Below are 14029 nucleotides of genomic sequence, written 5' to 3' on the forward strand. Positions count from 1 at the left end.
CTATTGTAGATGTATTTTAAGAATTGTTCAATGATCAATGCAGTGTAATCATTGACTCACTCCAAGATCTTAGACAGTTTGTTCACATAAATAGTCAGTATGAGGACCTGGTGGTGTATTTCAGACTTTTGACACCAATGTAGTAATGAAAAGTTTCATCTACCTTATCATGGACCCAGTGCCACCACCAGCAGAATCTAGAGCATTACCTTGACAAAGAAAGCATATGGTTTAGATCATTATGACAATAACGCACATAACAAGAACTAAATTCTGCAGGCCACAAGAAACCAAAGTAACCATCCTTCTTTCAGACTTCGTTCATGTGATGATTACTGCAAAAAATAAAAAATAAAATCTCCTGAGGCATAAAGATAGATCAAAGGATCATGAAGAGAGAACTACCCCAATCATCAATAGCAAAACACCACCAAACATTTGGTAGCCAGAGACATATGTAAATATAAAATCCCGCAACTCCTATGACCATGAACATAAAATTGGAGGGAAGCCACATGCTCACTCAATCTATCATGATCAGCTAAAAATGTGCAAAGAGATCACACACGCACAAAAAGGGTATGACTTGGCATTCGCCAATGCTCAGGTTTGCCAAGACAACCAATATTTCTTAACTTGTACTTTCGTCCATTTCAAAAACATAGGGCACTGCAGTATGCAAGACACCGAAACATGAAAACATTCTCACATGCCTCTCCACTAACATTCAGTGCTCTGATGACTGCAAAGGCTCCCCTGCATGCTCCTCATCCATGGTAACTATCCTGTCTGAATTTCAAAAAAAAAAGCATGTGGGTGAGGACTCCTGCACAAAAAAAAAAATCTAACAGCTAAAATAACCAGGTCTAGTGATGTCTTCATCCGCAAATCAAATACTACTAATCTACTGCAGCAATGATTAGCATCAAGGAAAGAGAAATATTCAGTATTGTTCAGATAGCACCTTCTGTCTCCTCTGATTTGTGAGTAGTAGGAGCTACAAGCACACCACCATTACCAGAAATATCACGAGCAAATTCTTTCACAAGTTTGGTTAAAACTTTAGCCGATGCGTAGGTGGCGACGGGAGCAGATCGAGGGAGTCCTCCCCCACGGACCAGCAGCAGCCTCCATGGCCCAAACCCTTGATCAGAACTGAAATCATTTTGGGAAATCAGAGAGGGAGAGAGGAAGAGAGGGAGGGAGAGAGATTCCTGACCATCGCTGGAGGAGGTCGCGAGGAGCAGCATCAATAGGAGGCCCCCTCGCTCCAGCAACTCCGGGTGCACAACCCCAACTCCGCCGGGACGCCGTGCGCGAGTATGTCCCCTTCCCTGGGTCCTCCTGCGCGGAGGATCCCATCCCCGGCGGCTCACGCACGGAGGTTCTTGTTGCCGGCTGCGTGGAGGGATTACCTGGCAGTCGGCGGCGGCGGCGGTGAGAAGAGGAGACTCAGCAAGACGCGGCGGCAGCGCGGTGTGCCTGGTAGGCGGGTGGCAGTGTCTCACCTGCGGACGGCGCCCGGTGGATCTCGAGGTGGTCCTTCCCCGCTGACGGCGCCCAGTGGATCCGGAGGTGGTCCTCCACCGCGGGCAGGCGGTGGCGCGGCCGGCGGAGCAAGCGGTGGTGAGGCGGCGGTGCGCAGGACGCGGCGCCGCGTGGCAGATGGAGGCGGCGCAGGGCGAGGAGGCGTGGACCAGAGGGGCGGCATAGGAGGCGCGGGCGGCGGTGGCAGTGCGGCAGGAGGCCTCGGGCGACGCGGAAGGGGCGGCGAAGGAGGCGCGTGCGGCGGCGGCAGTGCGGCAGGAGACCTAGGGCGACGCGGGGCCGAATGGCACTCGGGCCTCGGGGGTGGCGGCGGATGGGAGGCGGCAGGAGGCCTCCGGGGACGCGGAGAGGACCAGCAAGGATGAAGGGCCTAGATTGGCGCTTCTGATGCGGACGGTGGAGAATCAATTTACCGCGGGACGACGAGGGAGGCGGAGGAAAAGACGTACGAATAAAAGTCTTACTTTTACTTTTTTTAGGAGTAGAGATTGCCACCAGCTTATGTTAATTATAAACCAACAATTAGTAATGCCTTACCATAACTAGCTTTAAGAAAATGGTAGTGATACGCGGGGGGCGCGGGATATGTTTTCTTAGGCCAACCCTAATAAAAAATTTCGTTTTGTTGTTTTCAAGAGTTGGACCAATCAATAAAATAGAAACAAAATCATGGATGAATCATAGACTTACATGGCATTTAATTCTAAGATTCATCAAAGAGTTAGAAACCGCATACACATGGTTTCATTTAGATAAATTATGATTTCATCTCTGCTATCTATTATCTTAATATAATAGTATTAAAAGAATCCACCAGGTTCGTCAAGAGGATTTAGAAATTCCCACGTTAACTGAAAAAAGAGAAGAATTTAAATAGTTGGATTTTATGATGATCTAATGGTCTAAACTAGCCCATAGAGTCCCTGAATAATACGATTAAAAAATAGATAAATTTAAATTAAAAAAATAGTCTTTGACGAATGACGACCCTGTTCTACAACCCGGCGGCGACGAAGCTGTCCCCGAACGACGTGTTCGGCGTGGCGTTCAACGGCGGTTTCAACCAGCCCAAAGAGCCTAAGCAGATGACGCTGCAGGTCAGGGGCAGCGTCGACCCGCCCATCTACTCCATCAGGATACACGTCCCGCAGCACGGTGCGTCGCCGGCGCCCGTTGGCCTCTCTTTCTTTCAAGTTTCAACTCACCTTCATCTTATCCTAGGAAGCACGAGCAGACATGTTGCTGTTGTTGTTTGTATATGTTTGCTGCAGCCAGGAGCCTGATCTTCTCCTTCACCAACGGGGCCGAGTGGGACCAGGCCATCTACCCTGACGAGAACATCGCCATCACCAGCTGCGCCATGGACGGCTACTACGGAGAGGGGGTGGGTTAACCATTCACCCACTACTCATCACCCTCTGCACCTCTGCTCTGTTCTCTAGCAGTGCTTGCAAGATTCATGACTACAACTCTAACAGCTTTGAAAGAGCAAGAGTTTAAGGGGGTGTTTGGATCCCCGAGCTAAACTTTAGCCCCTGTCACATCGAATATTTGGACACTAATTAGGAGTATTAAACATATGCTAATTACAAAACCAATTTCACAACCCCTAGGCTAAATCGCGAGACAAATCTATTAAGCCTAATTAGTCTATGATTTGACAATATGGTGCTACAGTAAACATTCACTAATGATGGGTTAATTAGGCTTAATAAATTCGTCTCGCGATTTAGCCTAGGGGTTCTGAAATTAGTTTTGTAATTAGTTCATGTTTAGTCCTTCTAATTAGCATCCGAATATCTAACGTGACACGGACTAAACTTTAGCTCTAGGATCCAAACACCCTCTTAAGTAGTATTACAAGCAACAGACATGGCCAGTTGTTGCCTTATTTAGACGACAAGCCTACCATCGGCTATATCTTCAAGGTGCTCCACGGCAAAGACCTCCTTCAGTCATGTATCATGACAGCCGCCCCACCATCATCCATAGGGCCAGGTTCATGATGGGGAATTCAGCATTGTGAGTATGCGCAAGACGTGATTGGGTGGACTGTTCGGTTAAGCGATTTTCATCAGGAGCTCCTCGATCGGCTGAATCAGCACCTTCTTCTGGGTATCCGGACTGCATTGACGTCAACCTGCACGCTAAGGGTAAGGCCACGCGCTCAGCCCTAAAAATACGGGCCTAACAAATTAGTGAGTGAGTCCTATAAACAGACTGTTTCATCGACCATGAATCTCGATTACAAAGTGCTAACACGTACTAACGAAGAGTTCAGAGAGCACATGGTATACGGGATTGTACTTCAAGGAGCACAGGATGCGGACGAGCTGGATGAGCCTCTATTAAATGGTGCAAAGATGGAAATTGAACCAGAAAAATGAAGGAAGAGATGGGAGAGGAATAGGATGATGAATATCTGTGCGGTTTGTGGGCAATGAAAACAGCCATCCGCATAGAGTGCGGCAAGAGCTCCGTAGAAAAGCATCTGCAGATATGAACATTTAGCCAAAGACATGCAAGCGGCCCGTGGTGATCGATTGAGTTCATGCGCATTATTGTCACGGAGCCAAAAAAAAAACATTGGGTGGAAGCTACTCTGAACTTCTTGGCTGGACGGCTTGCATGTCGCCACCTCACGAAGAGCATCGTCAAGAATATCCAGGTGGACAGGGACATCAAGCCTCGCTCCCTCACCTGGTTTCCTCACTCGGCGAGGATACAACGCTCTAATTAATTAAGACCGCAAGCTTAGCTTGCATGTTTCTCGAGGATGATTTGTCCGAAGTCAGATCACATGTCAACTTAGATTTTTTTTTTATAAAAGAATTGTGCATCTTTAGATTAATTAATAAATAAATAAATTCAATCATTACATCGTGCAATGCATGTCCTGCACACGGAAGACTAGCTACACAAGTTCGAAGCGGTGAGGCCACCCAATGTGACGAAATTCCGATAAATAATCAAGAATTTTTTTTGCCAGGCAGAATGCAGCGACAAAAGCTTAGGCCTTCCTGGTCACTGGTAGGCCATTTCAAAGCAAGAAGCACAATCTAAAAATATATAATACTCCCTCCAGCCTCCATCCTAAAATACTATTTATTTTACTATGTATCTAGACATAGTATATATCTAGCTGCATATTAAAAGTTATGTACCTAAAAAGTCAAAACAATAGTAATTAGGATGGAGAGAGAACATTTTAATCAATCCACGGAAGGACACCGACATGCAGAAAAAACAAGTAATGCTAAAAAAATTAGCATATTAGCAGGATAGAAAGGGCCAACTCTTGGAAAGTTTAGCCTGATGCGGTGTGTGGGGGTAAGATTTGTTGGGGCAGCCATGGAGAGGCGCAAACTTAATATAAGAAAACGGGAACAATTACAGCAAAAGGAATGAGAGAAAAACATCCCTAGCATGGCCAGGGGAGAAAAGGGGTTAGATTCTAAGAGGGTGATGACGAGTTGACAACCATGGTAAATAACCGTGAGCTGGCCATATAGAATCATAGCTCAATAGCAGAATACGGAGAATAACAGCACAATCAGAAGGTAAAAGAGAAGAGTAGTAGCCAGTAGTGCTAAGAACTTCTTAGGATTTCAATTTGAAAAGCGATGGGTGGATGGCCAACTTGGAGAGTGCAATGATAACCAGCATATGGGGTTTCGGGGCATGATAATGACAACTCGGTTATACAACCATGCCAATGCTGCAATGTGATCCCATCTTCATCGCCAGGTAATGACCTAATATCATAGCTGGCGTCAAGGCATAGCTGGCGTCAAGGCATGGCGATCACCACCGATGATGATGGCAAGCAGCGAGATGGTGATGTCTTGCTGTTTAACATTTTGATCAGTGGATGCCTGAGAGCTAAAAAAAATTAGGAGAGAAGAACGATGATGTGGTCAAGGAGTGATGATCTGATCTAAACAAAGCAACTCGAAGACGATGTTTTGACATGCTCGCACGTCAATATCAACCTGCATGTAGTGTTCGAAGAGATGGAACCACAAGCACCATCTCGGACGTGTCCTTGATGACTGCATTGTAGCGGAGACAACTTGTTGGGAGTAGAAGTAGGAGAGAAGGGGTGCGCAACATTGAATTTGTTGATTCTGCGAACGGTTCGTTTCGGAGGAAATGTGCAACGTCTGTAAGTCAAGGAGATCATGCATTCATGGCTCTAGCAAGCGAGGATTGCATAACAAAGAAAAGAATGGAGATTTAGATATGATTAAAACTAAAGAGGATGCATCCACCAGTGCCAATGCTCATTAAGGTTTTGGTTCAAACTCAAACTCACGGTAAACATTGAACCATTTACGTAGATCTCCATTTCAAAATGTAAGGATGATGTATCACTAACTAAAACTCTTAAACAAAAATGTACATCGCCAACAAAAAATTAAAAATAATATACCTATTATATATATATATATATATTACTTTTAAGAAAAACAAAAATATATTTCTATATAAGGTATTTCTTTTTTCTAGAATTAATGATAAGAAAAATATTTAACAGAATATGATATCAAAAAGGCATTCACAATACTTTGGATAATGTCATTAAGACAAAAAAAAACTACGTGGCTAAATAAAAATATTTACATACATTTATTTGAAAAAATACAAATAAAAATCTAACTTCCCGCGCTAATATGCCACATTGCTAGTTTCGTATACTTACATGGTGCGGGATGTGTTTTCTTAGTGGCGATTTCATGAAACACACGATGGTAACGGCTAAACCTTCCACCATGACACATTACTAGGGCCGGGCCGCAGAAATATCCTCCTCAGACATTAGGCCATCCTTCTTCGATCTGTCCTATCAGTTATCGAAAATGCATGCCACTACCAGCGGTGGTGGACCTTCCAGCCCCCCGATCATTGTTCAGGTTGCGATGTGAGATCACACACGACATTATCTGATCCATCTCCATGCAGAGGAGTGAGACTGTTACATTCCTGCACAAGTTCTATCTCGCAAACCTCTCCTTTAATTTTTCTCCAGTGCGGGTATCGTTTGCGTCCCACTCGATCGATTCCTTCCCGGCCCTCTATAAACACCGGGCCGTCGTCGTCTTCTAGCTTCATACCGCAGAGCACGGCAGAGCTTCCAAACTCCCAAAAATGGCTAGGTCCCTCGCAGCTCTCCTCCTGCTCCTCTTAGTGGGCACTGTCGCTTCAGGATACCAGTACGAGGAGGGCTCGGTAGGGCGGACGTTCTTCCTCCAGCACGACCTGTACCCGGGCTCCAATATGACGCTCCACTTCACCCGCGCCGCCCCGGGAGCCCCGTCGCTCCCGCGCGCCCGCGCCGACGCCATCCCCTTCACCTCCGCCAAGATCCCGGAGATCCTCTCCCTCTTCTCCATCCCGGCCGGGTCCCCCGCCGCCGCCGCGGTGCGCTCCACCCTGGCCGAGTGCGAGGCCCCGCGGTTCCCGGGCGTGGCGGCGCAGCGCTGCGCCACCTCCTTCGAGTCCATGGTCGACTTCGCCGCTTCCAGCCTCGGCACCCGAGGCATCCGCGCGGGGATGACCAAGCTCAGCAGGGAAGGCGCGACTCCGAGGCAGGCGTACGTGGTGGAGTCCGTCGTGCCGCTGCCGGTGATTGGCAGGGACATGGTGGCCTGCCACTGCATGCCATACCCCTACGCCGTCTTCGGGTGCCACACCACCACCGCCGCCGTGTTCACGGTGGCCCTCTGACGGCGTGCCACAAGGACGCCACGCCCGGCATCTTCTGGCCGACGTACAAGAAGCTCGGGGTCACGCCGGGGACCGTGGCGGTGTGCCACTTCCTGCCCCAGGACGGCAAGCTCTGGATGCGCAAATGAAAGGCTTCGAACGTACGTGCGTGGCGCCAGCATCAAGAAAGCAGTGCATGGAAAAATAAGTGTGGCTGGTCACGTATTTCATCGCCTGTGAACAGGCTACTTGATCGCTGATACTTATTCAATATTCAGTGTACTGTATCGTCTGCGTGTGTGTACGTGTGTAATTTGTATACGTATATTTTGTATGCGTGTTGTATCTAGTATCTACATGCTCGCCACAAAGCACTGTATGGAAAATTAAGTGGCTGGTCACTTATTTCATCGCCTGTCTATACGTGTGCAATTAGTGTAGTAGGTATGTTTATTTGTATGCTCATATTAGGATGTCTCGTAAAAGAGTACGTCTAATACGAGCCATATTAGGATCACAATCTGATGGTCAATTTCTTTTCTTCTACCTCAAGCTGTACCTCTCATCGCAACTAACATGCGAAAACCATTTAATTGTTTCTTCGTTAACTGATGAGTTAGTTGAAGCTCAAAATTAGTGATGAAAGTGCAAATCTAACCGATGAGCAACTGGTCCATCCAATCGAACAGCGGACAATCGAGCAGGACGTGTCAGCTAGAATTTGGTAAACTGGAACGGTATATCAAATACAAACTGAACACTAAAAATTCAGTTAAACTCATCTATTTCCCCAAACTCATCGGGAAAAAAATTTGGGAACACAAGAAATTCGAAAACAAAATTAGGATGAAAATGGAACAAAATTTTGAGACAAAATTTGGAAACAAAAAAAATTCAAGAAACAACAATTTAGTGAAAAACTTGGGTAAAAATTTGGAGACAAAAATGGAATCAAATTTGAGAACAGAAGACAAAAATGGAATCAAATTTGAGAACAGAAAAAATTATGACACACAAATTTTGAAACAAAAAGGATAGGCGCCGTTCACTCTGGAGCCCGCGGGGGGAGGGGGGCACCTCCCTAGTGGCACAAGCGTGGAACGACGCCGGCGGGTAGCGATAATTTCTTTGACAGAGAATGAGAAAAAACTAGCAGAAATATCCGTGCGTTGCTACGGGTTCTTACTTACTCTCACATTATTATTCGTTTGTTTCTAATATGTTAGCTTTGCTTCACAATATATTGGTGTTTCGTCCCTAGTAGTCCTCTCTTTGCAAGTACAGTAGTAGAAGACATTTGTGGGTGGTTTGATATTTATTACGTGTGACCCACACATGGAGATAAAAAAATTTACCGCTTAACCTCCGCTCTATCCATTCATTCGATTTCCCGCGTACTCATCGTCATCCAGCCAGTCGCTGCCTCTTCGTCCATCAGCGCCACCCGCATCTTACACCATCCTCGCCGTCGCCTAGGTGCTGCGCATCTTGCTGTCCTCGCCATCGCCCAGGCAAGCGCTCGTCCTCCCCGTGCCTAGCCTCATTCCCGCTTCGAGCGCTGGACCACAGCGCCTCTGGCCGCCATGAGTAGGAGTGCGTTCTCCTCTTCTTCTCACTTCATCCACCTCCCTTCTATAATCCACTCCAAATGGTAGTGTTGATGGGTTCTTCAACAGAGGATACACTAAGATAACACATATATAGGTTTAGATTATGTATATTAATTAATTTTATGCATTTTGACATGTTAATGTTTAGACGACTTAATATACAGCCTATATATCTACAAAGTTATCTTGTACAATAGCTAACTCTATAATCTCTTAATTTGCTCATAGATAAGAAAACAATGAGATCATAACTTTGCAATAACGCAACAACAATAAGTCCTTAGTATGTTTCCAAAAAAAATTCCTACACTAGCTAACAATTGTTGCCTTAACTTGAATATAGTTGTAGACTTGCACTTCAAATCCAGATGACTTTAAGGTGGCAGGCTTTATAGTGTCAGGCAATCATCTTCATGATGATTATTTCTTAGTTTGTGAGGTGGCAGGCTGTATAGTGTCAGGCATTCATACCTCGAGGTATTTGATCATAACAGTCTTCTTTCCAGAATTCAATGGAGATTTCAATAAATTGTTCAACAAGTTCATTCAATCCAAAACCAACAGGCGTCCCTGTAGATTTTAAATAAATGATCAAGTCATTGCCAGGGTGAATATATTATTAAATACCCAAGATATACCACTCATAGCATTATGTTTACTACAAGTAAACTTAACTTCTGATTAATAACTTCAGGTTGTTTCTCCTAATTCTAATTTCTAATTTTCCATTTGTGAGTATTCATTATGTGCACATTCTCACTGGGATAAGTCCTTCAGGGAGTTTCACTGTGTGTTTCCACATTAAGTGGTGCCCTTCATGGGCATCTTCACATTTTGTTTTTTATAGCATTATACTTCACTTCATGCGAGTATGACTTAGTGCGTGTTTCTATTCCCGCTTCAAGCTTCCAAGAATATTATGAAGATCATTCTTTCATTCAATACAAGGCATTCATATGGGCTTTCTCTCCCTCTAATGCTGGTATTAGATCTTCATAAATAGCATACTTCCAATGATATCCCCATGAGCTTAATGTAATGGAAATTCATATCCATATTTCTTCAACTTCAAGTTGATTCCCATTTGTATGCTAAAATGGTGAAATAAAATTTCATGCACTTTATTATAAACTTTAGGGGTTTTTGTTATGCAGTGAGCTAGACTTCATTAATATATTTGGCAGTTTAGTATGTTCTGCATACAAATATCTGTACATCTTGAGTCTACAGAACTATTCTATTGTCTAGCTTCTTTACATATTTAGCCCAAAATATTCATCCGAATACTCATACCATATACTTCAAGTAATTTTGATAATTAAACTTCAAGTTTAAAATTTATGCAAAATATAATCTACATGGAATTTCTTCTGGAAAATTTAATTGCCTTTTCATTCAAGAATTCCCCAGTTGCTTTCGAATCCATAATATAAAATAGTTTTCCACACAACAGACTAAAATGTCCATTTTCTTTTTCTTTTTTCCACAAACCCATTCTAATTGGGCTAACCAATTTCTAATTGGATAAATTTCCTATCAGGTCAATTCTAGACCAGTTTGCTCCCCCTTATCTTAGCCTTCTTAACTAAAGATTAATTAATAACTACTAGTCATTTTGCACACATATATAATATATTGATTTGTCAGCATGCTAGCTAGTTGATAGAGTGTTATGATAGCTTGCTAGCCATCTTGTCAGAGTGGGAGCTACTTCTCAACAAGAGAAGTTTTGAATGAGCACAGCATGTAAGCTAGGTCAATGATAGGAATAGCATGATAGCTACAAGCCAACATGAATTGAACTTTGATGTGATGTCCATATGTAAAGACTTCTGATTAATGTGGTGATATTTAGGTCCTCACATTAGTGTGGAATAACTACTAACTTTGTCATTCTAAGTGACATAGAGATATCAGGATTACAAAGCTACAAAGAGCTACATGCTTAGTCATTACAATGACTATGGCTACGGGCCAACTTGCGTGTTGATGAGGCTCTAAACCAATAATCTAACAGGATTAGGGACATGCCTATTAAAATATTTTATTTTCAAATTTATCCACATTCTTCATATACACATGTCTCTATATCCCAAATTTCTCCCCTTTTTCATACCATAATTGCACTTCAGGTGGTGCTATGCTTCCAGCATGATCTATGAATTATTTTAAATATTCCACATAATTAAATTATACTGCTAGTATATCCATGATATGGTATGGAATCCATATAGTTGTACTATTTAGTGTACAATATAGTTATGGGACTTCTGTATTCAGTACATAGTTGAGTAATATATATTTTCATGGCTAAATTGAATCTTCTAAATTCAATTAAAAGGTATATATATTACTGGTTAGTGTGCTTCATGGAAATTCCATTTCCATTCTACCTACATGGTAGCAATGCACAGTAACTGCAACCTAAATGGTTACTTGAGACTTTAATGGAAAAATCATTTCAAATGATTTATCAAATAGGTAATTGAAAGCAATTATTTACAATATTCAGTATGTAATTCTTCTATAGATTCAATGAGATTAAAGTGATTACTACAGGTAAAAGTTGCTACAAGCAAGTGGGCATAAGATAAGGTGAGAAAAACCTATACAGAGGTAAGAAACACCAATTTGTTTAATTTGCCCTTCTATTCTGGGAAAGATTCTTAAACTAATGCTAAACTTCCGGTCTTATAGCGAAAGGTAAGTGCTTAAACTTCATGAGTATAAACAAACTCTTCAGGAATATAACTTAATAATGCAACTTATGTAGGAAATTCTAGTTATAAGTTATAGGGTGAGTATGAAACTTATTTATTTCAATGCATCTCCCCCTGAGCCTAACATTACTTTGGGAATGTACATTATTTCCCTTCCACTTATGTGTTTTATACAACTTCTGGTTGCATAATATTTTCTATATTGAGTTTATGCATATTCTTCTTGAATTGCAAAAATGCCAATGTGGCAACACAATATGATTCTTCATAACTTCATGTCATGTATAAACTCAAATAGTTGGCATGCTTCTTAAGAATTTACTGCTGTGGTAAAATCATAATGCCATGTTGGGAAGTAAATGCGTTGATTTCAATCAACTAAATAACTTGCAGACATATATAGCATTTCTTCTAAAAATTTCATGGTGCTAGGCTTGAAACCAATATTAAGTTTCTTCAAGAAACAATGGACTTCATGTCACATCCTACATTATTCATGCAATTGCTATAGGCACACTTCATGTGTTTAAATGCATGAAACAATTGCAAAATTAATTAATGTTGGTTAATCTATTCAATTGACAATTTATATTATTTCCCAGAATTTTCCTAGCAAAAATATTTACCCCATTCACACAATTGCTAGGAAAAATATATAAATATGACACTCTCAGGGTATTTTGTCTAAGGTTCTTCAAGATTGAGAGAGGTCATAAGCCTAAAACCATTTTCTATGATTAAAGGTAATTTTCTAGCCACTTTAGGAATTAATGGTTGATCTTTCAAAATTATATATACATTAAACATGCTAGAAAAAGTTCAAATGAGCCTCAAAAGGGGGTTTTCAAAATTTAGAGAACTCATATACCTAAAACCATGTTTCTATGATTAAAGGTATTATTTACTGCATTTATGCGCAATTATAACAATATACCATAAAACAATAAATATATTTCATAAATACCAATTTACAGAAGGTGCAATCTGTAAATAACATTAACTTTCTTTATCTAGCGCAGAAAACGAATTCTCAGATATTGAATAAGTCCAGAGGTTTTCTGCAAAATTCAACCGTTCACATCCTTTTTTTATTTGTATCCGCGTGGGGCCTTCATGTGCTCGCCAGGCCGGCTTTTGGGCCCATACCTCCGCCTCTCTCTCCACCCCTGTTCTCCTCTCCGGCACGGCCGGTATCGCTCTGCTCGGCGTGCGGCACCGGCGGCGGGGTCTGTGGCTACTAGCCCAGGGGTGGAGCCAGCATGATGCCTTGGTATTCCTAGGAATACCCAACACTTGCGCAAACAAACGGAGTATATGTCATGCATACCTGTGTATACTTCTAGCTGGACCAATTATTTTGCTTCTTAGTGAGTAACAAGCTTATCTATCAGCCAACCAAGCAGCTGCAAAAACGTTAGGCCTACAAGGCTTCAGCCAAATCAGTCCACACTTGATGCCCAACATGCTCGACTGATCTCCAGTTTGTCAACTCCAAGTCGCCGGCCGTAGCGCACGGTCCGTCTGGCCTCCTACGTGTTCTCTCTTTCCAAGTCAGCAAGGAAATGGCTCGGGCAAGCAGGAGAGACTTGAGCCCGTAAGCAGCACGCCGGAGGATCCGACTAAAGGTGGAGCTCGGAGAGCAGAGCACGTCACATGAGTAGCACTGTAGCAAGCTCCAAGACTGCACCTAGCAGTCTAGCACCCTAGGAGCAGGTAGCAGCGACCAGCAAGCGGGAGGCCAGAAATGTGTTGCCCGTTGAGAAACTTTGCGCACATCATATTGCACAAAATTGCGATTAATTTGTGGTTATTTAGTATAATGTTAATCTATACATGGTGCATACATGTATGTGTGTTCAATTTTTATGTAGATCGTAGCTTTGCCCAATGAAGAAGCGCCAGTCGATTGATTCAAAAAGTAGTACTCCGTATGTCAGAGAGCTGAAAGAAGACACGAAACATAGATTCACCTGCAGCTTGTTAGCAAGCAATAAATGAACCTCAGATGGCTTTAATTTTTACATATCCGTATCAACCGTACGTACTTTAAGGCTAATCCCAGTGGGAGTTTCATAGAGGTTTCATGCACATTAAATACGGTGACACATCAGCATATGTGATGACATGGCATGGTAGTTATGAAGTGAGAGAGGGAAGGAGTTTCATCAGGATGAAACTGTGTATACACTGTTTCCAAGACTATGAAACCTATTGAAACTTGCATTGGGGGCTATAGAGTTTCATTTCATCTAACCATATCCAATCACATGCCTCACAATTAAATGTCATTGGTATCCTATGAAATCGTGAAATGAAACTGTGCACTGGGACTCCCTGTTTCATTCATAAGAATATACCTCATGGGATGATGTGGCATCCTTGGAAACAGTGCAATGAAACCTTGCACTGGAACTAGCCTAAGTCGTACTAAAGTAGACCTCTTTC

General features: G+C 42.8%; 1 pseudogene; it reads left to right on the top strand.

Annotated features, from left to right (window-relative positions):
* The first annotated feature begins 6639 nt into the window (after positions 1-6639).
* Positions 6640-7673, top strand: LOC101766193 (annotated as a pseudogene).
* The last annotated feature ends 6356 nt before the right edge of the window (positions 7674-14029 follow it).

Source organism: Setaria italica, chromosome VIII, assembly GCF_000263155.2.
Source record: "Setaria italica strain Yugu1 chromosome VIII, Setaria_italica_v2.0, whole genome shotgun sequence".
Classification (NCBI taxonomy): domain Eukaryota; kingdom Viridiplantae; phylum Streptophyta; class Magnoliopsida; order Poales; family Poaceae; genus Setaria; species Setaria italica.